Genomic DNA, 23,977 nt, shown 5'->3' with positions numbered 1-23,977 from the left:
CTGGTGCTTTGAGGTTGGGACCTCTGCTTGCAAACAGTGATGGCCACATATGACTCAACTCTCCAAATTAGAAATTTTGACAGTTTTACAGGAGCAGGTCGAGGTCAGTGTTTGTCTAATTTCTGTTGTGGTTCACTGAGCAGAGATGAATGAGCTTTGTGGACTTGTGTCCATTACTAGGGGTGAAACTGTCAAAAAATATTCTCACGCTGAGTATCTTTGGCTGTGAATTGTCATTTTGCACTTCGAGGGATCTCAGTGCATCCAGCAGAACAAACTGTAGGGAACTTTGTTGCAAAGAAAATGCATGTTTTGGGGTGTTCCTGCACTTTGATGTTCAGGAGGGATGGTAGTGAATGTATTTCTGAAATGATCTTGTGAGCAGCATCACCAGCTCAATGGAGATGTGTGAGAACAGTCTGAGTAGAATTTTGTGCTGTGTTGTCTGAGATGACCCTGCTTGAGCAGGGATGTTGGACCAGATGACCCCACTGTGGTGCCTCAGCCATTATGTTGTTCTATGATTTTGTGATCCCTTTTGTTTGAAACACAGTCTGAGCCTTTTTTAGTTTGTCTTTACATTGCCCCTGTCCTCCCCAGGAGAAAAAAAAAAAAAAAAAACAAAAACCAAAAAACAAGCATTTAGTAGTTGCCCATTAGGCAGTGGGAAATGGCAACCCCAAAAATTGCCTCAAGCTCACCAGCATTGAAAAGTCAAGAGTGCAGTTGTGTCTCCTTGGAGATATCTTTATTTATTCTGCTGGTTAAATCCCATTTCTGTGCCAAAATCTGATGCCACTGCACCAAGCTGCACAGGGCCACGTGGCCATGGTGGGGTAGTTGAGCGGGGTGAAGTGAACCCAATCACAATCCTAAATAACATTTAAAGAAAAAAAATCAACATTCAGGTATTGATTCAATATATTCAATATATTGATTTGATCCTGGATACCTTTCTGCCTAATATGAATTTACCTCTGAATAGCTTAGTTTATGCAATTAATTATTTAGTCAGCTTGAGCAGTTAATGATGTTTAGGCTTTTGCTTCCTGAGAATTACCCATTTTTAGTCCATCTCCTCTATCCATTTTCCTGTACTCTCAAAGATCCCTGTTCATCCTCTAACGAGGGCTGCATTCCACAAAAATTATTTCAAATGTAGTTTAAACATTTCTCCTCAGGGGGAAAATATTTAGGACCGATGGCATTTTGTTTAACATCTCTTTTGAAAGAAATATAATGAAAATGAGTTCTTTTGGACAGAATTGTTCCTTTCCCCAGCTGTATTTGAATAAGCAGATGGTGCTTTTAAATAATTTTCACTGTGTTTTGTTTTTCTGTTTGTTGATCCACATGAGCATATTTCTTGTGAAAGGACTCATCTTGCACATTAAAACTTCCCTGTTTTCAGTAGAAATTGTGGGTACACAGAGGATTCCTTGAGCTCACAGTCACCACAACAAATTTTTTCCAGTATATTTTCACAACCAGTGAGTAGCCAAGAAGGTTAAAATGACACATTATTCTAGCTGTCAAAGATAACTAATAAACCAAATTTATTGCCAATTTGATGTATAGCATTTGTTGTCCTTTGTTCTTTGGGGACCAGAATGAAGAACAGGGCTGTGCAGAACTTGTTTTGTGCAAGTAGATTGGTCTCACTGGGATTTCCATGTTGCTGCATATCCAGCACCAGAAACATGCAGATTTTGAGCAGCACAGGAGATACTGAAAAAACATCACATCTTCTGATTACACACAACTTTAAAGAAGCTCATGGTGCTGGTACCAGTCATGGTACTTCTTTTTTAAGAGACACTGAATTTGCCGTTTTTGCAAGAAAAACCTTCTTCATTGCTGAAGAAATAAGGAAATAAGTTCTCTTTTCACCTTGTATCCTGAAAGACAGATATAAAATTGTGCCTATAATAGACATTTTCTTAATGTTCCAATGACTTCTTCCCACTTTTGTGTTTTCCATGTCTCCAAAATCTCTTCAGAGGTTTGGGTTAATGGGACATTGTTCTCTGTCAGGAACATCCCTTGAGGCACTTTTCAGTTCACAGTTTCCACCTAGACAGATAACAGCCAAGTCAAAAGTTCACCTGGCTGTTCATTTTATTTAAATGTGCTCCTTTTGCTATTGCTTGCAGATTAAAACCAGAGACGTCTGCGGAGATGTCTCGCCAAAACCTTACATTTTGGATAAAGATCTTTATTGCTTGGAAATGTCAGAATCTGGTAGGACACAGCAGCCTTGACACAAGTGTTATTTCTTAAAATATTGCTTTGAACTGTTATATAAAACCTATTTTAACTCGAACTGTATTGGCAGTGAATAATAGATGCCATAACAGCTTTATATATAGCACTGTAAAATGTGCCATCAGAAATACATGAGCTGAACTGTAATGTGCATTGTCAGTGCTCAGTGCTGGCACAAGCTCTGTCATAGCAAATATATATATATATGTATATATATTATATATATATATAATTTACCATCCCATACCTTCCATTTGCACCTGTGGTCATCTGACAAATGGGAGGAGATAAAAGTTTGAGAAGAAATGGATAAGCACTGAATGGGGAACATCACAGAATTTCAGCTGATGACTGGAAAGTCCTATAAAAAAAAGATTCTAAATGCTGTATTGATTCGGAAAACCTCGTGTGATCCTCCACATGCAGACAGCTTCCCCAGGGCTGATGAGAAAGGAAAATGAGGAAAACCTCCCCCAAGTTGGTCCACCAACCCTTTTCCTCTCTCACAGGAGTTTCCCATCCCCATGCTCTGCTTCCACAGAGTGGTCATTCTCTTACCTTGGAGGGTGGGAGGTCTCCCTTCCCATGGCACAGGGGTTGGAACAAGATGATCTTTAAAGTCCCTTCCAACCCAAACCACTCTGTGATTCCATGATATCCTGAGGAAAGCAAAACACATCCCAGGAACTGCATTTCAGTTGATGCATCCCTTGGCAAAAAAGAAGGGGAGATGGATAGGTTGTTGCAACAGGTGTGAGGCAAATGCTTTTATTTTTTAAGAGAGGTTGTTCCCTCTGGGTCGTTGTTGGGAAATGTTGATGTTTATTCCCTATCTGTTTTGAAGAGAAGTGATAGATGCCAGCCTCCACGCCTGTCACTCAAGCCTTTGTAGGCAGACAGAAAATGAAGCACAATAAAAATAAAACAAAAGAAAGCCCTACAGAGCCTGGCAGAGCGTGTTTGTTAGTTCAAACATGTTCCTTGCTCCCTCATTACTACGTATCATTTCTTGCTGAGGGCTGTTTTCAGTAAAATCTCTCACCGATGGATGCAGTTTAGAGGGTTTACTGCAAGCTATTTTATACCTCTCATCAGCCTCAATAGTCCAGGTCTTTGACTTATGAGGGCTCTGCCTGTCTCTTCACAGAGGCTTTTTTGACTCAGAGTAATGTATAAATAGCACAAGATCATGACAAGCACCATCCGTGAACGATCTGGCGCCGTGTGAGTGTCAAGCTCTCCTCACGACAGAACTGGGGACCCTAATTATCCTGAGCTGCAGAGCTGCCTGCCAGGTTGACATGGCCATCCCTGGGACTGGTATTGAGTTGTTCCCTAAAGAACCAGCTCCAGTATGCTGCCCAGTCTAATTTAAAATGACCGGAGCTTCAGGACTGCTACCATTTATTTTGGGAGACTATTTCACGGTCCAGCAGGCTTCAGTGTTGATGAAATGCTTCCCTCTGTTCTTGCTAAAGATCCCTTTCTCATTCCTGGCTTTTTACACCTAGTGAAACTCTGCTGGACCCTGCAAGTAATTCTTCTTCCCCTTTGGCTTTTAAACTCTTCAAATGCTAGCAGTTATCCTCTTCTTCACAAGTTGGTCTCCCTGGCTTTTCAGTCACTTCAGCGCTCTCTTCTCAATTATTTCCCATTTGTTAGTTCTTTGCTCCTGCAGCAGCAGACTGTAGATATGCTTTTGGTGTTGTACCAGAGCTGAACAGAAGAAATGTGTAAAAAGCCCCGTGGATCCAATTCAGAGATTACAAGTCCTGATGGAAAATTTCTAGATAATTTCTGCACTAGTAAATTAAACTCAGCAACAACACTAGAATATGTTCATTACACTTTTTAGTTATTAAGCAGATCCTGACAGACTTTTGACCCAGATTAGGCAGTGCTTACCCAGTTATTGACACAGTCTGAGAGCTAATGTTTTCTAGAGGCAGTTTTGGTGTAGCCACACTGTTCAGGGTAAGGGGATTTAATGATGTGCATGCAATGAAGTGCAGTTTCAGTGCCTGAGAACAGGCATTTCCAATGTCATTGCACATCTGTAGCCCCATTGATTTATGAGTTGATCACAAAAATTTCCTCTAGTCCTCACTGGCATTTAGGGAAGAGGATGAGCAAGGTGAATTAAAGATGAATTTTGTGTGAAACTGTGCAAGCCTGGAGGCGAAATGAGGTGTAGTGAAAATAGCAGCTGGCCTCTTTGCAAATGTGGAGAAGCCTTAGCAAGTCTGGAGAACAAAGAGCAGCCTATCCCAGTGGAATCCTGCAGTGGCCATTTCCATTGAATATTGATTTTACTGTGCCTCCCTCTCTGTGCCCCTCTGGCCTCCAACACTCCTGCATTGCTATAAGAGACTTCCCTTCATGTCAAAACCACTCAATCTGCACATCTTTATCTTGTTGCTTTCGAACTGCCAATGTCATGCCAGGCAGATCTGAAAAGTTTTGTTCATTTTAGATTCAGGGGTTCTGTGAGGCTCACAGAATATCCTGAGCTGGAAGGGACCCACAAGGTTCACATAGTCCAGCTCCTGGCCCTGCACAGGACACCTCAAGAATGTCCCTGAGAGCTTTTTCCAAAAAAAAAGTGGGGTTTTTTTGAACTCTTTCAGGCTGGTGCTGTGACCACTGCTCTGTGGAGCTGTTCCAGTGCCCAACCACCCTCTGGGGGAAGAACCTTTCTGCTAATACCCAACCTAAACCTCCCCTGACACAGCTCCACACTGCTCCCTCAGATTCTTTCACTAAAACAGCAAACACATCACATGCTGTATTTCCTTCTCTTTCCATTTTCCCCACTCTTTATTAAGTGCTACTGTTATAAATATATCAATACACATCCATCTATTCTGTAATCCCAGTATGTCCAAGAGAGGCAAGAGATGAAATACCACTGGGTAACACATTGTGAAAGTTCTCTCATCATCTCCTTTCTGCTCACACATCACTTTTGCTATGACTGCATGCAAAAGTCTAAACTTTTTCTTCTTGCCTAGCTAAAACTGTATTTCTTCCTCTCCTCATGGAAATGATTAGAGCTTGTATATTTTTGCAATCAGTGTTTCATCAGGAATACGTGTACAGCCTTAGATATCCTTTTGCAAGACAGCCAGGTTTCAGGAATATATCACAAATCTTTTTTAGCCCTAGGCAATTTCTCATGTCTCAGGTGTAACCTTATGACTAAACTGTGTGTAGTGAAGTGTTTTTAACTAAATTGGAGAGGTTTCCACTGTGTGCTAGAGATAATTTTCCTTTTCTCACTTACATTCCCAGTGCCTTATCCAAAGCCTGTTAGTGTCAGGGAGTCTTGCCCTAAACCCTTTCCTTCATGCCCGATTCCTTCAGTGAGCTTGCATGAAGAAGGAAGTAATGAAAACCTGGATTCAGCAAATCCCTTATGTGTGTCTTAAAAGCTTTGCTGAATAGGGATGGACTTTAGAACCTACTAAAAGTGAAGTATTTCCTCTGCAGAAGGAGAAAATAGTGCTGAGACACACATAATTTGCTAGCAATCTGAATTTTAGGAAGACACATCTGCATATTTATATCCAGAAACTGAGCTGAGTTAAAATCTCGTGTTTGACCTGTCAATGTGCATTGATAAGGCAGAGAGCTGGAAAGAGAGAGATCTCCAGTGCTGGTGCTGAAATACTGTTTTTCTTCTGCAAATCCTCCTGCCTAAGCGTTAACATTTCTTTGGTGAAAAGAATGTGTTACTTTCCTCCTCCATTTACTGCATTTTGCCAAAGTTTTTGCCACCAAATGATGGCTGTCTCAACAAAGGCAATATCTTGCCCCTATTTCTGTTAGCACAGACAGTACAAACATCAAATGCCTCATTTTTTTGCCAGCAATTTTTGTGGCTGTGATTTGCTGCCTCAAAGGGGAATTACCCTCTCACCTATCAGGTTAGAGTGGCTCACTCTCTAGTTCTCTGATGCTAATTAATAACAATGGACATCAATAGCCCATCAACCAGCTGAGATCCTCTAGCAGTGCTCAAAAGAGCTGTCCCAGCAGGTTTGGCTTCTTACCTTCCTTACTTGAGTGCTGTGCTTTCTTTCTTAATTATTTTGGGTAGGGAAATCAGGATTTTCCCCAGTCAAGACTGGGGGGCGGGGCGGGAATAACAGCAGGTGAGTCTTAAGTCATGGAAATATAAAGGTTCCTGTTGGCAAAGCCCTGAAGCATCTTAAGAATCCACTGGAGAGTGAGTCAGCCCTCCCTCATTAGAGCTCAGCAGAGAGGGAAGTGAACCAATGGTATTGAAAAGACCCCACAGAGGAAACAAGGGAAGAGATGACTGAGAAGGACAATGAAATCCACATTTCACAGCAAGACCTGTTCCCATTCCCTCCTATTTACCACAAGGTGCCTGGTCCTTTATAAATTATCCTTGACAGGAATATTCTCCCACATCCTCACAGAAATTAGACTGAAAATCACATTCTTAACATTGTTAACAATGAATGTCAAATTTTAGAGGCTGATGACAAAGACAGTATTCGTTTATGCCCTTTGCACTGTGCAGGCTCATTTAATTCAGGTGTTCTTTAATAGTTTTAATTGCTTCTTTATGAAAGAGGTTGTTACAGAACTGTCTATCCCCACCACCCTGATCACCATTTATCTAGCCAGAGTGTCTCCTCTGGTTGTCATTTCCTTCTCTGCACTGGAGTCACCTCTTCCCATCTGTATTGAGGCTCTCAGACGACTCACTTGAGGCAGAAAGACTATTAGACTCACCTAGGAGCCATGGAGAATTGCAAATTTTAGTGTTATAATATATTTCCTTCTGTGCAATTTTTTAGCTACACCCTTGAGCAACCTGATCTGACCTCAGAGTTGGTCCTGCTGTGAGTGAGAGGCTGGACTTGAGCTCTCCTGTGGCCTTTTCAAACCTGAATTATCCTGTGATCTCATGATCCCATTATCTCTCCACCTCGTTTGACTGCACCACTGAGGGCTACCAAAAGTTCACATGTTAATCTTGCTTCAATCTAAAGACAAAATCTCTATTTCCCTGCCTGTGTGAGCTCCTGAGTCAGCCTCATTTTCCCTCCTCTTCCATCCATTGTCACCACAAGCAGGAGTTCATTCTTTGCTCCTCTGTTCATACCACATTTGCCATTTATTTGGGCAAATAGTTAGGATATTTTACCTATCAGAAAGGTGGGTGTCCCTGGACGAGAAGTCCTCTGAGGTGACCCTGTGCCCAATAGGTTTCTCAGAGAAGCTGTAGCTGCCCATCCCTGGAAGTGTCCAAGGCCAGATTGGACAGGGCTTGGAGCAGCCTGGGATGGTGGAAGATGTCCCTGCCCATGGCAGGAGGCTGGAACAAGATGGTCTTTAACCATCTTGTGATTTTGATGCAGATGTATCTCTATACGACCAGAGTCACATTTCAGAAAAATTCATATTTGTCTTGTCCAGCAATAACTGGAGTGCAGATGTGGTTTGCTCATGTTGGCATCAAAATCTTCATTTTTTTAAAAATGTGGACTCTAATTGATATAAAGAAAAAAGTTGAAATATCTTCTAATTTAAGGCTAAGGGATTGCTGTTGAAGGATGTGTGGTAGAAGGATTTTAGATCCAAGATCAACACGTCCAGATTTTTTTTTTTTTTGGTAATTTTGTTCTTAACATCTTCTACTAAGCTGTCAGGACTCAAAGGATTATTCTGGGTCACTCAAAATGTTCCTGTGAATGTTTAAGACTTCCTTTTTTACAGGATTAAAACTGTTCTGTGGCTTTAAACTGAAAAGAGAGCAGGTTTAGATCGGATATTAGGAAAAATCCCTTCCCTGTGAGGGTGGGGAGGCCCTGGCACAGGGTGCCCAGAGAAGCTGTGGCTGCCCCATCCCTGAGAGTGTCCAAGGCCAGGTTGGATGGGACTTGGAGCAACCTGGGATAGTGGAAGGTGTCCCTGCCCATGGCAGGGGTTTGAAACAAGATGAATTTTAAGGTTTTTTTCAACCAAAACCATTCCATGATTCTCTGCTTTACCTAGAGCAACAAACATCTGCTTATTTTTAACTCTGCCTTTTGAGCTGGTGATTTTTGGTACAAATGTTCCTGAGTTTCATCTTTCCTTGTCAGTTCTCCCACGAGGGATAAAAGCTGCCACGGATTTCTCACCGTGCTCCTATTCCCACTTCACAGCTGGAGAAACCGAGACTTTATGGATTGTTTCTCTGCCAGTGGAGCTCCATAGAATTGTAAATGCTTTGCTTAAGTCCTGAGAAAGAGTCAGAATCAGTGCCAGGATTAAAATGCTGCTTGTTCTGTACTTCCATACCCAATTCTCATCAGACTGTGCTGGGATGAGAGATCCAAATACAAGATCTGGCATATTTAGCTTCTAATTTGTCTCCCTGTTTGAATTGTGAGGCAGGAGGAACGTGCTCCTGTTCAGAAAACACACTGTCATCCACTCAGCTTGGATGAAGCTCAAGGAAAACACTGATCCTCATTTGTAACTGAAGGCAGATCTTCCCTACAGGGGATATGCTGGGATATGAAGTTTCACCCATGATATCATGACTTTATCAGGAGATGCTGAACAGCAGCCTCTCTGAGAGCACAGATTGCTCTGTCAGAGACAGAGAACCTCTGAAAAACCTTCAGGTCTGAACATGAGGCTGCAGGAGTGAGGGCAGGGGGGAAAGACCTGCTCTGTGTTTGTACACATGAAACACACCTGAGGGAAAGCCTACAGATGAATGCCAGTTGTGTCAGACAACGTGGTGGCGAGGGGTTAAAGATGAGTTTCTGGGTGTTGTGGCCCTGAGACAGATGTGCACAAGGGACTCAGTGCTCAGAGCTGAGTGCTGGAAACTTCGATCAGCATGTGCTGGTTTTCTGAATCTTTGCTCGTTTTGCCCCTCTCGTGTTCCTTGGCAGACCCTTTTCTCTCCTGGAAGTGGTGAGAGCCCAGGTATCTGTTGCTGTTAAGGAGCAGCAACTTTGAATGTCATTCAGCACTGAGAGCTCTTACAAACTCTTTGAAAAGGCTGCTAGTTCCTCATGTAGGAAAAGCCTCACTTCATCTGCAAGACCAGTGCTTGAAGGTAGCAGCTACTCTCTCTTTGCCTAACCAATTTCAGGAACTGGTCACAAATCCAATGAGGAATTATAGTATCACAGAATTGTTTAGGTTGGAAAAGAGCTTTAAGATCATCAATCAAACCATTGATCTGACTGCCAAACTCACCACTACACCATGTCTCCAAGTGCCACATCTAAACATCTTTTAAATCCCCCAGGGATGATGTGTCCACCACTGTCCTGGGCAGCTGTGCCAAGACCTGACAACTCTTCCTGGAATTTTATTTTTTTTTTTGATATCCAGCCTAAACCTTCCCTGGTGCAACTTGAGGCCATTTCTTCTTGTCCATTGCTTGTTACTTGGGAGAAGAGACCAAAACCCACCTCACTGCACCCTCCTGGGAGGATAGAGCACAACACTGCTTGTGCCCCTGATCCCTTAGTCAGTCATACCAAGCCCTTGAAGTCCCTTGATTGTCCTTTTCATTGCAACTTCATTGCTGCCTTGCAGGGAAAGAAAAATCAATAATGGACAATAATCTGAGGGTTGTAGCAGGATAGAAAGTTTTCTCTTCACATCTTGAGCCCAGAGCCCAGAGAGGCAGTGGACTGCCCTAAGAAGTGGGCCTGGTCTGAACATTGGGCCTTATTTTCCCTTTAGAATGGAAAATTTTCAGCTGCTCTGTCATCTGTACCAAACAGGTGAATCAAAGTGCCTTCAGAAAACTTCAATTTAATGGGGATTGAATTAATTTGATGGTTCAGTCTCAGGCAAGAAAGCACCTGCCCAGAATCACTGCAGCTGTAGGGGGTTGCACAAAGCAACCCATGTGCTCTCCCCACTGCCCAAAACAGACACAACTATTCCTCCCTTCTGTGGTTTCCAGGGATTTGTGTAATTCTCAACAAATTTCAGGTGAGAGCAGAAGTGACTCTTTTTCATTTGTATTTTTAGCGTGGGGTGGGGACAGCGGGGAGTGAGAGACCAGTAAAGAGGCAAAATGAAGGATGTCTTTGTCAGCAGTGATTCAGCAGAGTTTCATATTTAGTCTTGTTTTGACAGAGTCTATAAAAATCCAGCAAATTGCTGCAAACTTCAGTCCTTCAGCTTGATTTGATTCCTGGGTGCTGTGAGCAGCCTGGACCCAAAGTCACTCTGTAAGCACCAGCCCCTGTATTTGGCATGAGCCTTTAAAATAGTCCTTTAAAATGAATTTTCTGGAGCATTTCAGTTGTCACGCAAGGTATTTCTCCCCATCTTCTTTTTCCTTGCTGAATGCACCCAAAAAATGCAAAGTGGGGATGGGAGGGGTGGGCAGAAGGAAATTGAGAGCAAACCCCATGACTCCTCTGCCTCCCTGATTTGAGCTCATGCTTGTAAATATAAGTCTCAGCACTGGGATGCAAGGACTTTTGGGATTAGATCCTTCTATCCTGAGTGTATCTGGAGGAAATAAAAGGAAATCCTGCACCTTTGCACACTGGTGCTGGTTGCTTAGGAGGGAGTCACCTCCTACTGAAGTCTGACAGGGCTAAGTCGTGTTCTCTCAGTTGTTTCCCCCTGATGTTCTTTCCAATTTATATCACTGAGAAGGGTTAAGGAAGGTGACTTCAGGTGTTGCCATTAGAAAGTCAAATTGCAAAAATAAAGCATTAAAAATAAATGCCGCAGCGGAATTGCTGAGCCAGGGAATAAAGAGCTTTAAATGCAAGCAGGGAACTGGCTGTGCATTTCTCCACCAGTCACCTGTCTCCCTATCTGAGGATTAAGGACTCTGTGTCTTTTAGTCCTGAGTCTTCCCATTCAGCTCCAGGTGCTGATGAATGTCACAACTTTTTACAGCTTGCCTATTAAGATTTAGAGGAACTTCCTCCCTTTTATTTGGATGGCAGGAGGAAGATTATTGCTTGTTCTGAGTCACTTCATAGCAGAGACCCAAGGAGAGTCTCTCATAAAAGAATAGATCTTAAATACGGGTGGTATTCCCTAAATAAACTTCAGGAATTTGGTGAGTGAATAAATTTGCTTATGGGGTAGATCCCCAGTTATGGGAAATTGTTATAGATCCACTGACTTCCACGCTGTCAATGAACTGGTCTCTCCTTTTGAATGACTTCCAAACTCCTCCAAAGAAAAGCATGAACAGCATTTCTGTCATGCACAGCTTTCCTCTCCCCTGGGTGTTTTTGCAGGAGCACAAGGTATTTTACAGCCACACTCAAACAGATCTTGCCACACTAGATCATCTTTCAATGTTTTTCTGTCCTTGTCCCTTCCTCAAGGTATCACGTTATCCCTTAAATCTCAGGGCACTGTGGTTCTTTCCTGTTTACCCTGGACCTTTGCTGGGGGGTGGGAAGCAGTCAGCTGGAATATTTTTTAGGATTCCTTGCTGCTGTGTGTTCCCAGAGCTGAGAAGACCTCATGGGATCACCATCATTGCTGCAGGCAGAGGGTAGTCCAGAGGGATTTTAGGGCTGGAATCTGTGCAAGACAGAAAAGGTCTGGAGCAGGCTGAGGGGCAAGATGAAAATCTCCAACGTCATCTCCTAACTGGGGACAGTGCCATACCAGTTCTTACAGCTCTGGTGTCCCCAGGGCACCAGGGCATCCCCACCAAACCCATGCAGTTCTTACACCATGGAGAAAAGTCTAGGCTTCAAATCTATCTCCATCTGAGCTCTCTTTTCTTCTTCTCTACCCTCCACGCCCCCTGAACCTGACACTGATTAGTTTTGCAGCACTCTGTGTGGGAACAATGAGGTTTGGGTTAGAGACTATTACGTAAATGCCTCTTGCTGTTCTTTTTCTCCCAATTCCTATGGAGTTAGAGCACCTATTGTTGTGTGCCATCAAACAGGCTGCCACAATAGCTTGGGAGGAGCTGTGAGGAACCAGCACTTTTTGTTTCCCAGGTGGGTTTTCTCTGTTTGGTCGAGTGGGTGGCTGAGCAGATGGCTCAGCCATCTCAGATGGTACTGAAGGCTCCGTGATGCTTGGTGACCTCCAAACGAGGTGAGACAGAACCCCCTCCTCTGAAATCTGGGGTCAGGAGTGCCACTGAAGTGCCACCTGCCTCAGCCACGTTGTTCCTCAGCCACCAAGGTGCTGGCACTCGCTGGCTGTGTTGCATTAGCACAGGGATACATTAATCCTCACCTCCTGAGTGAGGCTGGAGCTGGGAAGTGCTGCCAGACTGCCAGCCCTGTGTTATTTAGTGCCTGGAAGGCACCAATGCATCAAGCAGTGGTTTTCCTTAGGCTGCTCAAGCCTCTCTGCTGGACTGGTGTGCCAACTGTGGAGTCTCAGGAGCTGCAGGGGGAATTTTCATTTCCCCCTCTCACACTTGCATTCATCAGTTGTTGGACATCATTCACAGCTGTATTATTGAAAGTGCTTGGCACCTTCTGATGTTTGTAACAGCCCTGTCCAGTCTGGATGAGCCAGACTACAGAAATTGCTCTGGTTCTGCCCTGCTATTGCCCCCAGGCGTTGTCTTCTGCATCTTTTGTGTACCAAGTCCATGCAGTTCATTATTCCATCCATTCCAGACAATGTCCTCCCATGCCCTGCACACTGGGCACTTCTCTGGATGCATCCTGGCATTAAAATCCAGTGGGCACATCCTACAAGGTACAAACTCAGCTGCCCAAATTCAGTCTGGTTGGATTCAGGCATCTCTTAGGGTACTTTGAGACCTGGTGATGTTTAGCCAGGTCCTCCCTAGGTTTTGGGGACACCCTGCTTCTCATCAGGCAGCCAGACTCAGCTCCATTTTTTCCTGGCAGGTTTTTCCATCCTCCAGTCTCAAGGCTTGCCTGGAGATTTTGGGTTTACCTGTAACCCCTGTGTCCCTGAATAACTGTGTCTGCTTCACCCGTGTAGCCTCCAGATGAGATTGTTCAAGTGGTCCTGTGTTTGTTGATAATTCTGTATCCAAATCTGCCCCAAGGGAGCTCACCAAAAGTTACAGTCTTCTGCACCTGAATACAGCTTTTATGTTAACATGGAATTTACAGGATTATTGTGATGACAGATTGAGATGTTTTTGGTCTTCTTTTCTGGGATTTTTTTTTCCTCTCCCCACCACTGATTAACCTTCCTGGATCAGTTATATATATATATTTAACAATGTGGCATCCAGCAAAATGCCTAGAGGAAGCTAGCTGTTAACCTTTTGTTAGGATGAAAACTGACCTACTTTTAATTTTGGGTTGGTTTTTTGTTTGGTTTTTATTACTTCTTTTTTTTTTTCCCCTTTCTTCTTTCTCCTGACCTGCTTTTGCATTTGACATTGCTTTGTACTTCACTCCATGGTAGTTACCTTCTGTAGTCACCTGAGGAGTGACAACATCACAGACCTCTACAATCTAAAAAAAAAAAAAAAAAAAAAATTAAAGCAGCTGGTTTACACTTTCTTTTTCATTTCCACTGAGTTATCGACTTGTTTAAAGAATTGTGAGGGCTAAGTGAGCTGTGATTTTCCTTACAAGGACCAGCCTTGCATGTGCTTTGTTGTTTTGTTCTGTTTTAGCCATTTTACCACGATGTGTAAGGTTTTATTACTCTATTCATCATTCAAACAGCCAGGACTTTTTGTAGAGCTCAGTTGTTTGTAACTGGCAATCTGCAACAGGGCTTGTTCCTAAACAGGGATTAGATGTTCCTGTTAGCAACTCAGGGGGATTCTGCAGGTCATTGGGAGTTTTTGTCACCCAGAGCAAGGTACTTTTCCCACAACTGGAGGTTTCCAGGGTGTAGATGTCTCTGCTTGACTTTAAGGTCTTAAAATAATCAATGTAAACACACTTTTAGAACACAGTTCATCCACTATGATTTTAGACATATGTTCTATCATGAGCTGGCCCATGAACATCTTTCTCTTAATGTACTGTATTGATTCTCCTGTTGTTTATCTCAAAACCTCAAACATACATCCATAATCAGTGATACCTGTAACCTGCTTCTTCACCAGACTGTTTGGACAAAATATTTCATGGCTTTATTTTCTTTCTCTTTGAGTGTCACCCCAATGTCTTACAGCACTTCCTCCCTTTTTGTCTAAGTCGAGAATATTTTTGTCACCTAATTTTTTTTTTTTAATCTGAACTCCTATCTATAGAATAATAAAAATCAGAGAACAATTGAAAAGTTTGGGTTGGAAGGAACCTTAAAGAACATGTAATTCCAAGCTCCCTGGCCCCAGAAGAATGCCACCCACTGGATCAGGTTTCTTAGAGCCCTCTTCAACCTGAGCCTGAACAGTTGCAGGGATGGGGCACCCCTGGAAGTATTCAAGGAAATAACAAGTATTTGTTTTTCAGAGACCATTCTTGACCTACTTGTTTTGTGCTTCCTCTGCAGTGTATGGCAGAACCAGATGGTTTCTAGGGTGACTTCTAACCCAAACCTTTCTATGATTCAGTTCTCTTGATAATCACAGACTGATGATCCCATGAATAAATGCATTTGTAAGCCATCAGTCTGGATAATGAAATTGGAGAAAAACAATGTCCTGATTTTGATGTGTACTTTTAATTGAACAGATGAAAAGCCTTCACTTTAAGCAAGCCTGGGTTATCTAAGTAATATTCTGGCACATTGCCCTTTTTCACCAACGTGACTGTACATTCCAGCAACAATATGAGAAATCGATTCCAGTGGAAGAAAATCCCAGTAATTGAATTACGTGTTAATTGCAGATCAGAAGAAAAAAATTGGTTTTACTATTTCATAAAACTAAGTGAAAATTGAGTAAGAGAATGGTTGGCCCATGTCAAGATGAAATTTTTCTTTTGGTCTTGGAGAATGATTCAAGGCCCTCTTTGATATGACCTTGCAAACCAGTGGCAGTATCTTGACCCAGGCCAACATTTCTGGTGCTGGCAAAACATTATTTTGGCTCTAGAGGTGAAGCCATACAAGAAGAGGCTGAGGACACTTGTTCTGTTCAGCCTGGAGGAGACTGAGGGGAGACCTCACTGCAGTGACAATTTCCTTGTGAGGGGCAGAGGAGGGACAGGCACTGATCTCTGCTCTGGTGACAGTGAGAGGACCCGATGGAATGGCCTGAAGTTGTGTCATGGAGGTTTAGGCTGGATATTAGCAAAAGGTTCCTCCCCCAGAGAGTGGCTGGGCACTGGAACAGAATCCTGTGAAGTTTTTTTGCTGTGTAAAAGTCTCCTTGCTGGAGCACTGAGTAAACTAGAAATTACCATTGGGCAAACTCAGACTGAGACCCTAAAAATTTTCCTTGGATGGTCATGGATAGATTGATGTTGGGGTCGGTCTCTTCTCCAAAGGAACAAATGAACAAGAGGAGATGGCCTCAAGAGGTGCCAGGGGAGGTTTAGATCGGATATCAGGAAATAAAAGTCTTCACAGAGGGGTTGACAAGAACTGGAACAGGGAAGAGGTTGTGTCACCATTCCTGGAGCTAAAAAAAAAAAAATAAAAGTTAATTTAATTAAAGTTAAAAAATGTGTTGATGTGGCACTTGGGGACATGTATTTAGTGGTGGACTTGGAAGTCTGGGTTAATGGTTGGACTCAATGGTCTTAAAGTTTTTTTTTTATCCTAAATGATTCTATAGTTTTATGAAATACAAGTGTTGTGGCAAGAAGGGAGCTGTCTCAAGGAGGTATGAAAAGCATTCCTTGGGTAAAATTTATCTCCTTCTGTGCTTTGATCTGGATTGTATCCTATTGTGGTTTGATTTAGGCATTTCTGGATGGCAGGAGGATCACAGCAATCAAGAACACAAAGTACCTTCCCTGGGAGATGAACAGTCCAATTTCAGTATAGCAAGGGAGCAGGGAAATTTTATCCCAGGAGCATTAATGGAGAATTTGTCAGAAAAAAAGATGAAAAGTCCAATAGTCAAGTGAAATGCAGCTGAACTCTCCTGAATTTTAACTTTTCCTTGCTAACACACTTCACATTATGGGATTATTATGGGATTATAATGTCTCTGTGTTAAAGGGGAGAGGAAATCCTCAGCGTTTGTTGCACTCATCTAACTCCCCTTTCTTCTGGAAATAAAGGAGAAGATAGGGAAAGGGAGTGAGGGCAAAGAAAAGGAAAAGAAGAAAATTAAGATTGGAATGAAGCCTTGAAATTGGCAGCTGTCAGCAGCCCTCAGGACAAGTGATAAAATGCTGCATTAAAGTAGCTGCAGTGTGAAATGCCATTGACAGAATAACGAGGATGGGAAATCACTTTATAAATGTGCTTACCAGGATTAACAGATGTGACTGAGGGCAACTCCACTCTGTCACTAAACACTTGAAAGGGCAAAATTTATGGCAATCTATTTTCTGTTTAGGAAAAAAAAAAAAAAAAAAAAAAAAACAAAAAAAAAAACAACCCACAATGAAGAGATACAAACCTAAACTCAGAGAGGCTTCAGACAGAGGTAAGGGTTCAGTGCCAGTGTAAAGGTGGGAATCAGGGCAGGAACACTCTCCTGTAATAAACCATTTTGAGAGCCCAATAAATCAAAATGTGACAGGGTGGGTGTGATGATGCTGAGGGAGAGGGGAGGGGGGGCTGGTTCCTGACATTTCACACTTTGCAAAGGCAAGAGCCACTCTGCAGGGATGGCTTGGGGTCTTTCATGGGCAAAATACACAAAGGGATGTTAGTTCAGCTTTCTGCTGAGCTGAGGCTGGCTGGACATGATGGTGGCCCAAATTTAAGGGATCAAGGAGCTTTTGGACAACGTTGTCAGACACATGGTGTAACTCCTGAGGCTGTCCTGTGCAGAGCCAGGAGTTGGATTCATGGTCCTCATTGGTCCCTTCCAACTCAGGATGTTCTATGATTCTATGTTTTTTGTGTTTGGTTATGGTAACTGCAACTTTATTCCATTTCTGTTCTAAATTGCCTCCTCATATTACCAGCTAAAGAAATGCTGCAGTTGTGGTTGGTAAGGACTGGAAAGAGAAGAAAACCCATGAATTTATTCCAAAGAGTCCAAACAGTGTGAACTTGTCACTAGCCAAAGCCTCCAAAAAATGGCTGTTTCATCTTCCTTTCAGAAGTGTTTGAACTACTTCAGTGACTTTTCTGCATTGGTTCATTAAGGCCTGATAAAAGTATTTTGATATTACTGAGTATTAAAAAAAAAAATTCAAATATATATGTGGCCTCAAGTTGCACCAGGAGAAGTTCAAGTTGGATATTAGGAAAAAAATCTTCAATGAAAGAGTGATCAGCCATTGAAACAAGCTTTCTAGGGAAGTGATGGAGTCACCATCCCTGGAAGTGTTCAAAAAATGAGCAGACATGGCATTTCATGATATGGTTTTGGGGACATGGTGGTATTTGGTCAAAGATTGACCTTGATGGTCTTTGCTTTTTTCCAGCCTTAAAGATTCTATGATTCTGTATCATACTTTATGACAAATCATAATGTGAGGTATGACAGGTGTAGTCTGAAGTCCTCTGTGCTGGACAATTATTTCTTTTGCCAAACTGAAATTCCTTGAATGGAGAAAGCAATGAATTACCTGCAGTGTTAACAGTAAGCAGCAGCCTTTTCAAGGTATGTTTAGTCTGAAAGCAGCTCCCCTGTTCCTCCAGTTCTCACCCCACCCCCCTAGATCCATCCAGCTTTTCCAGGGCTTCATCCTTTGAGACAGAGACACCAGTGTGTGGCTGGGAATGAGCTGAGCCATCCCCTCTTCAAGGCTAGACTCTCACCTGCCTCATTTGCAAATTAAAACAAAATTAAAATAGTCCATTGAAAGCTAATCTGAACTCAGGGAGCACAAGCTGAGCATGATTGAATATAAATGCCTAAAACTTTCTAATAAACTGGAGAGCTGAATCCAAATTCCCCTAAATTAGCATTTCCTTGGGGAAGGGGCAATGCAGGTGGGAAGGAAGGCAGGATAACTCACTTCTCTGCTAAGTGACTGGTGGGTTTATAAGAGCAGGAGTATCTGCTCTGTCACTGTAGATGTGCTTGATGGTTTCTAAATGCAGCCCCTGGGACAGGGGCTGGCTCTGTTTTGTTGTCACACACAGCTGATAGATGGCACACTGTTGTCAGGATTCCCTGCTGCAGATGCCGTTGTTCCTTGCTGTTATCTGATTGTTATCTGCTGCTATTTAATGGCAGAAAGTGTCTTTGTGGCTATTGATAAGTTGCTTAAAGCTTATTGAGCTTCACCTTTTGGGGTTTTTTTTTTTTTTGCGGACAAGGATGTTTAACAGAGCAGAGATTTGCTGAAGCTGTCTTAGCTTGGAAAGGCTGAGGGAGAGGTGCATGATTTAATCAGTTTAGTGACTGGAGCTGATGGGGAGTTTGTGGCTGCATTCTGAGGCAGTCCCTCTCTCTTTCTGATTTCCAGGGTTTGTATTGATTGCATTGAGTATTAGACAAGGGGAGTCAAGAGCAATCTTTAAACATCATCAAATCCTTTCCTCAGCTCTAAGACGGGATCAACAACCCGAATCATTAACTTCTTATATAGATGTCTCCTGTTGCAGTTTCAGTCCATGAATTTCTGTCATATGGAGGGGGAATATGGAGAACAGGTTATCCCCTTCCTATTTGCAACAGTTCCACTTGTCAGAAAAGCATTATCACATCTGTTGTGTCCCCCCCACCCCTCCAACCCCACACATCCTGCTTTTTCTACATTGAAAACCACACTAATTCCTATTTTTCCTATCAGACTGTGTTTCTAGCGCTTTTGATTATTCCCATGGCTTTTCTCAGAGCTGTCTCCAGGTGGTTCCCCTGAGATTTGTTGCTCAAAATTGGACACAATATTTTATCTCACAAGTGCTAGCTTTGTCCCCAGCAACCCTCAGAACCTTTGCTTGTTTGTTTATTTCCTTTTTGAGGACTTCTGCCCAGGAAATTGCCTACTATTCTTTCTGTCTCACTGTAGAACTTTGTATTTTTATTATTTGGCTTCACCCTTTTTCCATACTGTGTTTCACCATTTTAACAAGATCCCTTTGAATTCTAATTATATCTTCTGACATGCTCAAAATATTTCTGAGCTTCACTGCACCTTCTTATTTATGAACTGTCCTTTCTATGCCATCACCTAAAGCATTCCTGAAAAAAATTGGTTAGTCCTGGATCCAGGTAGACCACACAAAGTCAGGGTATGATAAAATCCCCTCCCTCACCTGCTGCTCACTCTGGTTTTGATGAAGCTCAGGACATGGGTGGCTTTCTGGGCTTTGAGTGCAAATGGCCAAAATGGCCAAAGGAAATAAACAAACAAGCTCGTGTCAATTTTTCATCCACCAGCTATTCTCACATCAGGCTCAGCAGCAAGGCTGCTCCCATTCCATCTCCCATTCTGTTCAGATTCTGGGGATTGTCCCAGGCAGGGAGCAGAGCCATGTATTTGTCCTTGTTGAACTTTGTGATGTTGAAATCCTTTCTGTGCATCCTTCCTGTCCGTTACCAAAGAGCATTCACTGATGAACAAATAGTTTTAAACTATTACTTCTGAGCCAGTTTTACAGTATTTTTCATCTACACGTCTTTTGCTTTACTTGTGTGTTTGTCGTCTGCTGCTTTTCCCCCTCTTCAGGTGTTGCCCTGTCCTAGAAAGGTACCAGGTAACCTTTGACAAATGCACACTTCTTGCTGCTCATTCTCCTGCTGTGTTTTGTGCAACACAAAATCATGCATTGGATTATTTCCCCCATCATCTGTACAACTTGGGCAGCACAGAGCTGGCATTAAATATCTGGCCTCTAATTCCCAGACTTTGGATTTTGTACTGCTCACTGTCTTTTCTCTCTTCTGATTCCCCAAGAATATTCAGTTTACAGGCCTAAGGTTGTCTCACTGTTTGTCTAAAAATTTCACCTTAGTATTTATGAGTCCCAGACAGCTTTAAAATACCTCACCCTTAATCGGAGCTCCACAATCCCAGTGTTGGCTCCCCACTGACTCTGAAGTGAGCCAGGGCAAATTGCTGAGCAGTAAATGTAGAAGACTTCAACATATTATTCACCAACTCTACACTATAAATAATTCCTCCTTCCTCTAGAGATTAAAATGACCCAGACTTTGTTCTCTGGGAGCATCTCCCCCATCTGCCAGTGACACATAAGCAAAACTGTCGAAGTAAAATGGATGATTAATTGTTTGAATTATATATCCTTTGATCAGAGAGCGAGCTGCTTGTTGTTCAGACCCATCATTTTAATTACTGGATGGGAATTGCAATCCATAATTTTGATCTGAGATTTCTGGATTTGGGGTGGCAGACAGCAGCTGGTATTGTGGCGTTTCTGAAAACATAAGAGCTCCAGTGCCCACAGCATGAGCAACAAACAGGAGGAGCTGGAAGCTATTGTGCCACTGGAAAGCTGTGGTTGGAAACAGGGTGGGATGTCTCACACAACCAGAGTGCTGCAATGGATCTCTGTGAACTCTTCAGAAGGGACAGCAAAGGAGGAGAGGCAGTGGAGTAACTCTTGTGTCAATAGGGCTGAGTGTTTATGGGTCAGGATAATGGGGAAGGCAGCAAAGCAGAAATCCTGGTGGGAATCTGCCACAGACCACCCAGCCAGGATGAAGAGATGGATAAATTGCTCTAGAAGTACCTGGGAGGAGCCTCATGATCACTGGCCTTTGTCCCCGTGGAGGAATTCAATTTAACCAGGTGTCTGCTGGAAATACACAACAGCAAAGAGTAAACAGTCCTGGATGTTCCTGGAGTGTGTGGAAGATAAATTCCTGACACAGCTGGTGAGTGAGACAACGAAAGAAGCTGTGCCACTGGAAATGTTGGATACTTTTAACCAGAAATTGGAAATTTTCAACTGGATACTGAGCACAGACAATTGGAAAATAAAGTGAACTGTCACACAGCTTTTAGTGTCTGCCTTAGACATTGGCACCTTTTATATGATAAGGAGGTGCATGAGAAATGAGAGCATTTTGGCCTGCTTTTTCTATTAGAAATTTGGAGGTGATCCAGAAGGAAATAAATGAGGAAGAAGTATTAAGTATAATTTATGAAGAGAGATTACAGGAATTTACCAATTGCAGGCTCAGAAAGTGCAGCAGTGATTAGTTGAGCCATGATGACTGTGTAGAAATACTTGATGTGTAATAGCATTGAAAAAAGGGTAGAATAATTTAAAATATTAAGGTTGAAGGTAGTAACAAATTACCATGTAGTAACTAAGGACAGAGAGAAATAAATTAAACATTAAGAAAAAATCCTTGAATAATGAGTTGAATCATTTTGGATATAATGGATATTTTTAAAATAGGCACTCTCTCCTGTATAGAGTGGAGAATAAAACCATGTAAGGGTGTTTAGAAGAGTCAGCTTGCAGGAGGTGATACCCATCAACCTTTATTTTCTGAGCCTGTTATCTGCAGTCGTAATTAATTTGTCCTCAGATACCTTAACTCAGCATTTGTGGCTTTAAACTAACCTGCATTATTGACTGAAAACATGTAAGAAAAGTGTCAACAGCAAAGTCTGCAGTCCACAGAGCCAAAATCTGGAAGAACCTACAAAGACTACAGCATTTGGCTTTGAAATGCACAGGGAAATGTAGGGCAGAGAGGTTTTTTTTTTGTTTGTTTGTTTGGTTTTTTTTTAATAGTGTAGAACATCTATCTCCTTTTTGCCCCAACTGTACCATTGAGGAGAAGGTGAACCTTGGGTAGACCTTGGATATGGAGTTTCTCATGGAGTTTGTGCTCTGTGGAGCACTTGATGGCCTGAACAGACATACCCCGTTTTTTGGCTGTGCCTCTTCAGCATCCTGAAGAAAAAGGACAAGATCTTTCCTCTTGAGAGACCCCACCTGGACCTCTGGGACCCCAAGAGAAGAGAGATGTTGACCACTTCAAGCAAGTCCGGAGAAGGCCACTAAGCTGATCAAAGGGCTGGAGAACCTCTGCTCTGGAGCCAGGCTGGGAGAGCTGGGGGTGCTCAGCCTGGGTAAGAGAAGGCTCCAGAGAGAACTTAGAACCCCTTACAGTGCCTGAAAGGGGCTCCAAGAGAGCTGGAGAGGAACTTTGGATAAGGGATGGAGTGACAGGAGAAGGGGGAATGGGCTTGAGCTGAGGGAGGGTGGGTTTAGTTTACATATTAGGAGGAAATTCCTTCCTATAAGAGTGGTGAGCCACAGCAGGAGGTTGTCCAGAGAAGTTGTGAATGCTCAGTCCATGGACGTGCTCAGACTCAGGCTGGACTGGGCTTTGGTTAGCCTGGTCCAGGTGCCCTGCCCCTGGCAGGAGGTTGGAACCAGATGGTCTGAAAGGTCTTTTTCCAGCCCAAACCCTTCCATGTTTTTATGATTCCAACCTTCAGTGACCTCTGTAAGAGATTGTGACTCCCTTCCTCTCTTGCACCAAACCCATGAACTCCATTTGTAATAAGGACTGAGTTGTCTCCAGACTCTATACAGGGCACAGCAGCTTCAGCCTTTTTTAACAGAGGATTGGCAGCATGGCAGTGAGTTGTAAAAAGATGCTGTGTATTTCCCTGGCCCCTTTGTCTCTTTCCTTTCAGTTAGATATTCTTTTTTAAATTGTCAAGAATAAATAGTGCACCTAAATGAATCACTCTGTTGATAGCTGCAGATCAGACTCTGCAATCGGTGTTTTATTTAAGTAAAATAATTGAGCAGCAATTGATAATACATGACAGCTTAAGATTGCTCTAATTGCTTGGCTTCCCAGAACACTCCTAAAAAGAAAATGAATTCCTCCATTGTATTTTTTTCTGGCTGTATGACCCCCGCGGAAATAAATCCAGAGTGGAGAATTAATAGTGCTGCAAACAAAGTGTAGAAAGTGTTGAAGTTTTTGTCATAATCTTTGCACGGTTTCTATTTTTGAAGATAACATACCACCTGCAATAAACTGCCTTTCCTGGGGCTGGTATCAGTCAGGGTGATAGATTACAACTACTTCCCTCACTGCTGCTATTAGTTTATACATTGCAGCCTGGGGCAGGAAGCAGGAGATGCTAAAGGAAAAGTCAGCATGGAACAAACTGAGTTTGGAGTTTGCTGACAGATTTCCATATCTCTGGTGACTTGGTACTCAGGAGACCTTCCTCTGAGCAGCTGCAAAAAAGTGGAGCTGTAAATATTAAATGCATTTTATTTTCTTATTTTAAAAAGACTAAGTGTCCCCAACAAGTATTTTTATTGCATATAAAAAAATAATAACTTTTTTTTTCATAGGTTGCTGTAAGAACTCATATATCTCAGTTTCTGCAGTTGAGACCAATGGCTCCTTGGAGCTATTGGAGAGCAAAATAAATGTGCAATACAGACAAATAGTTCCTGTTGGACAGGTACCCACCACATGAAACACTCTGTGACAAGTGCATCAAATCACTGTGGTTACTGCCCAGCTCTTGTGGAAAGAAAAGGGATCTGTTGCTCATAAAAGCCTTTTCTTGGACAAGGCTGTGGATTATTGTTGGTGGACAATTCTGCTCTGGTTTGCATGGCTTTTATGTTTATCTTTTGTATTGTATTTAATTTTTGCTTTTGGGGTGTCAGGCCAGCAAATTTCACAAACTCTCAGCTATAATCTGTATTTGAAATATAAATGGATTTCCTCTATTGGGAGAACCTTCATCTTCACTGAGTGTTTTTATTCCTGGTCTACAAAGGCCACAATGTC

The 23,977-nt window shown here is 42.5% G+C and overlaps 1 protein-coding gene across 1 annotated transcript in view; it reads left to right on the top strand.

Annotated features, from left to right (window-relative positions):
- Positions 1–23,977, top strand: part of TSNARE1 (t-SNARE domain containing 1) — a 453,856-nt gene that overhangs the window by 237,629 nt on the left and 192,250 nt on the right. The window lies entirely within an intron of this gene.

This window comes from Onychostruthus taczanowskii, unplaced genomic scaffold (assembly GCF_017590055.1).
Source record: "Onychostruthus taczanowskii isolate IOZ18803 unplaced genomic scaffold, ASM1759005v1 scaffold66, whole genome shotgun sequence".
Lineage (NCBI taxonomy): Eukaryota > Metazoa > Chordata > Aves > Passeriformes > Passeridae > Onychostruthus > Onychostruthus taczanowskii.
This window is presented reverse-complemented; position numbering and strand designations above follow the sequence as displayed.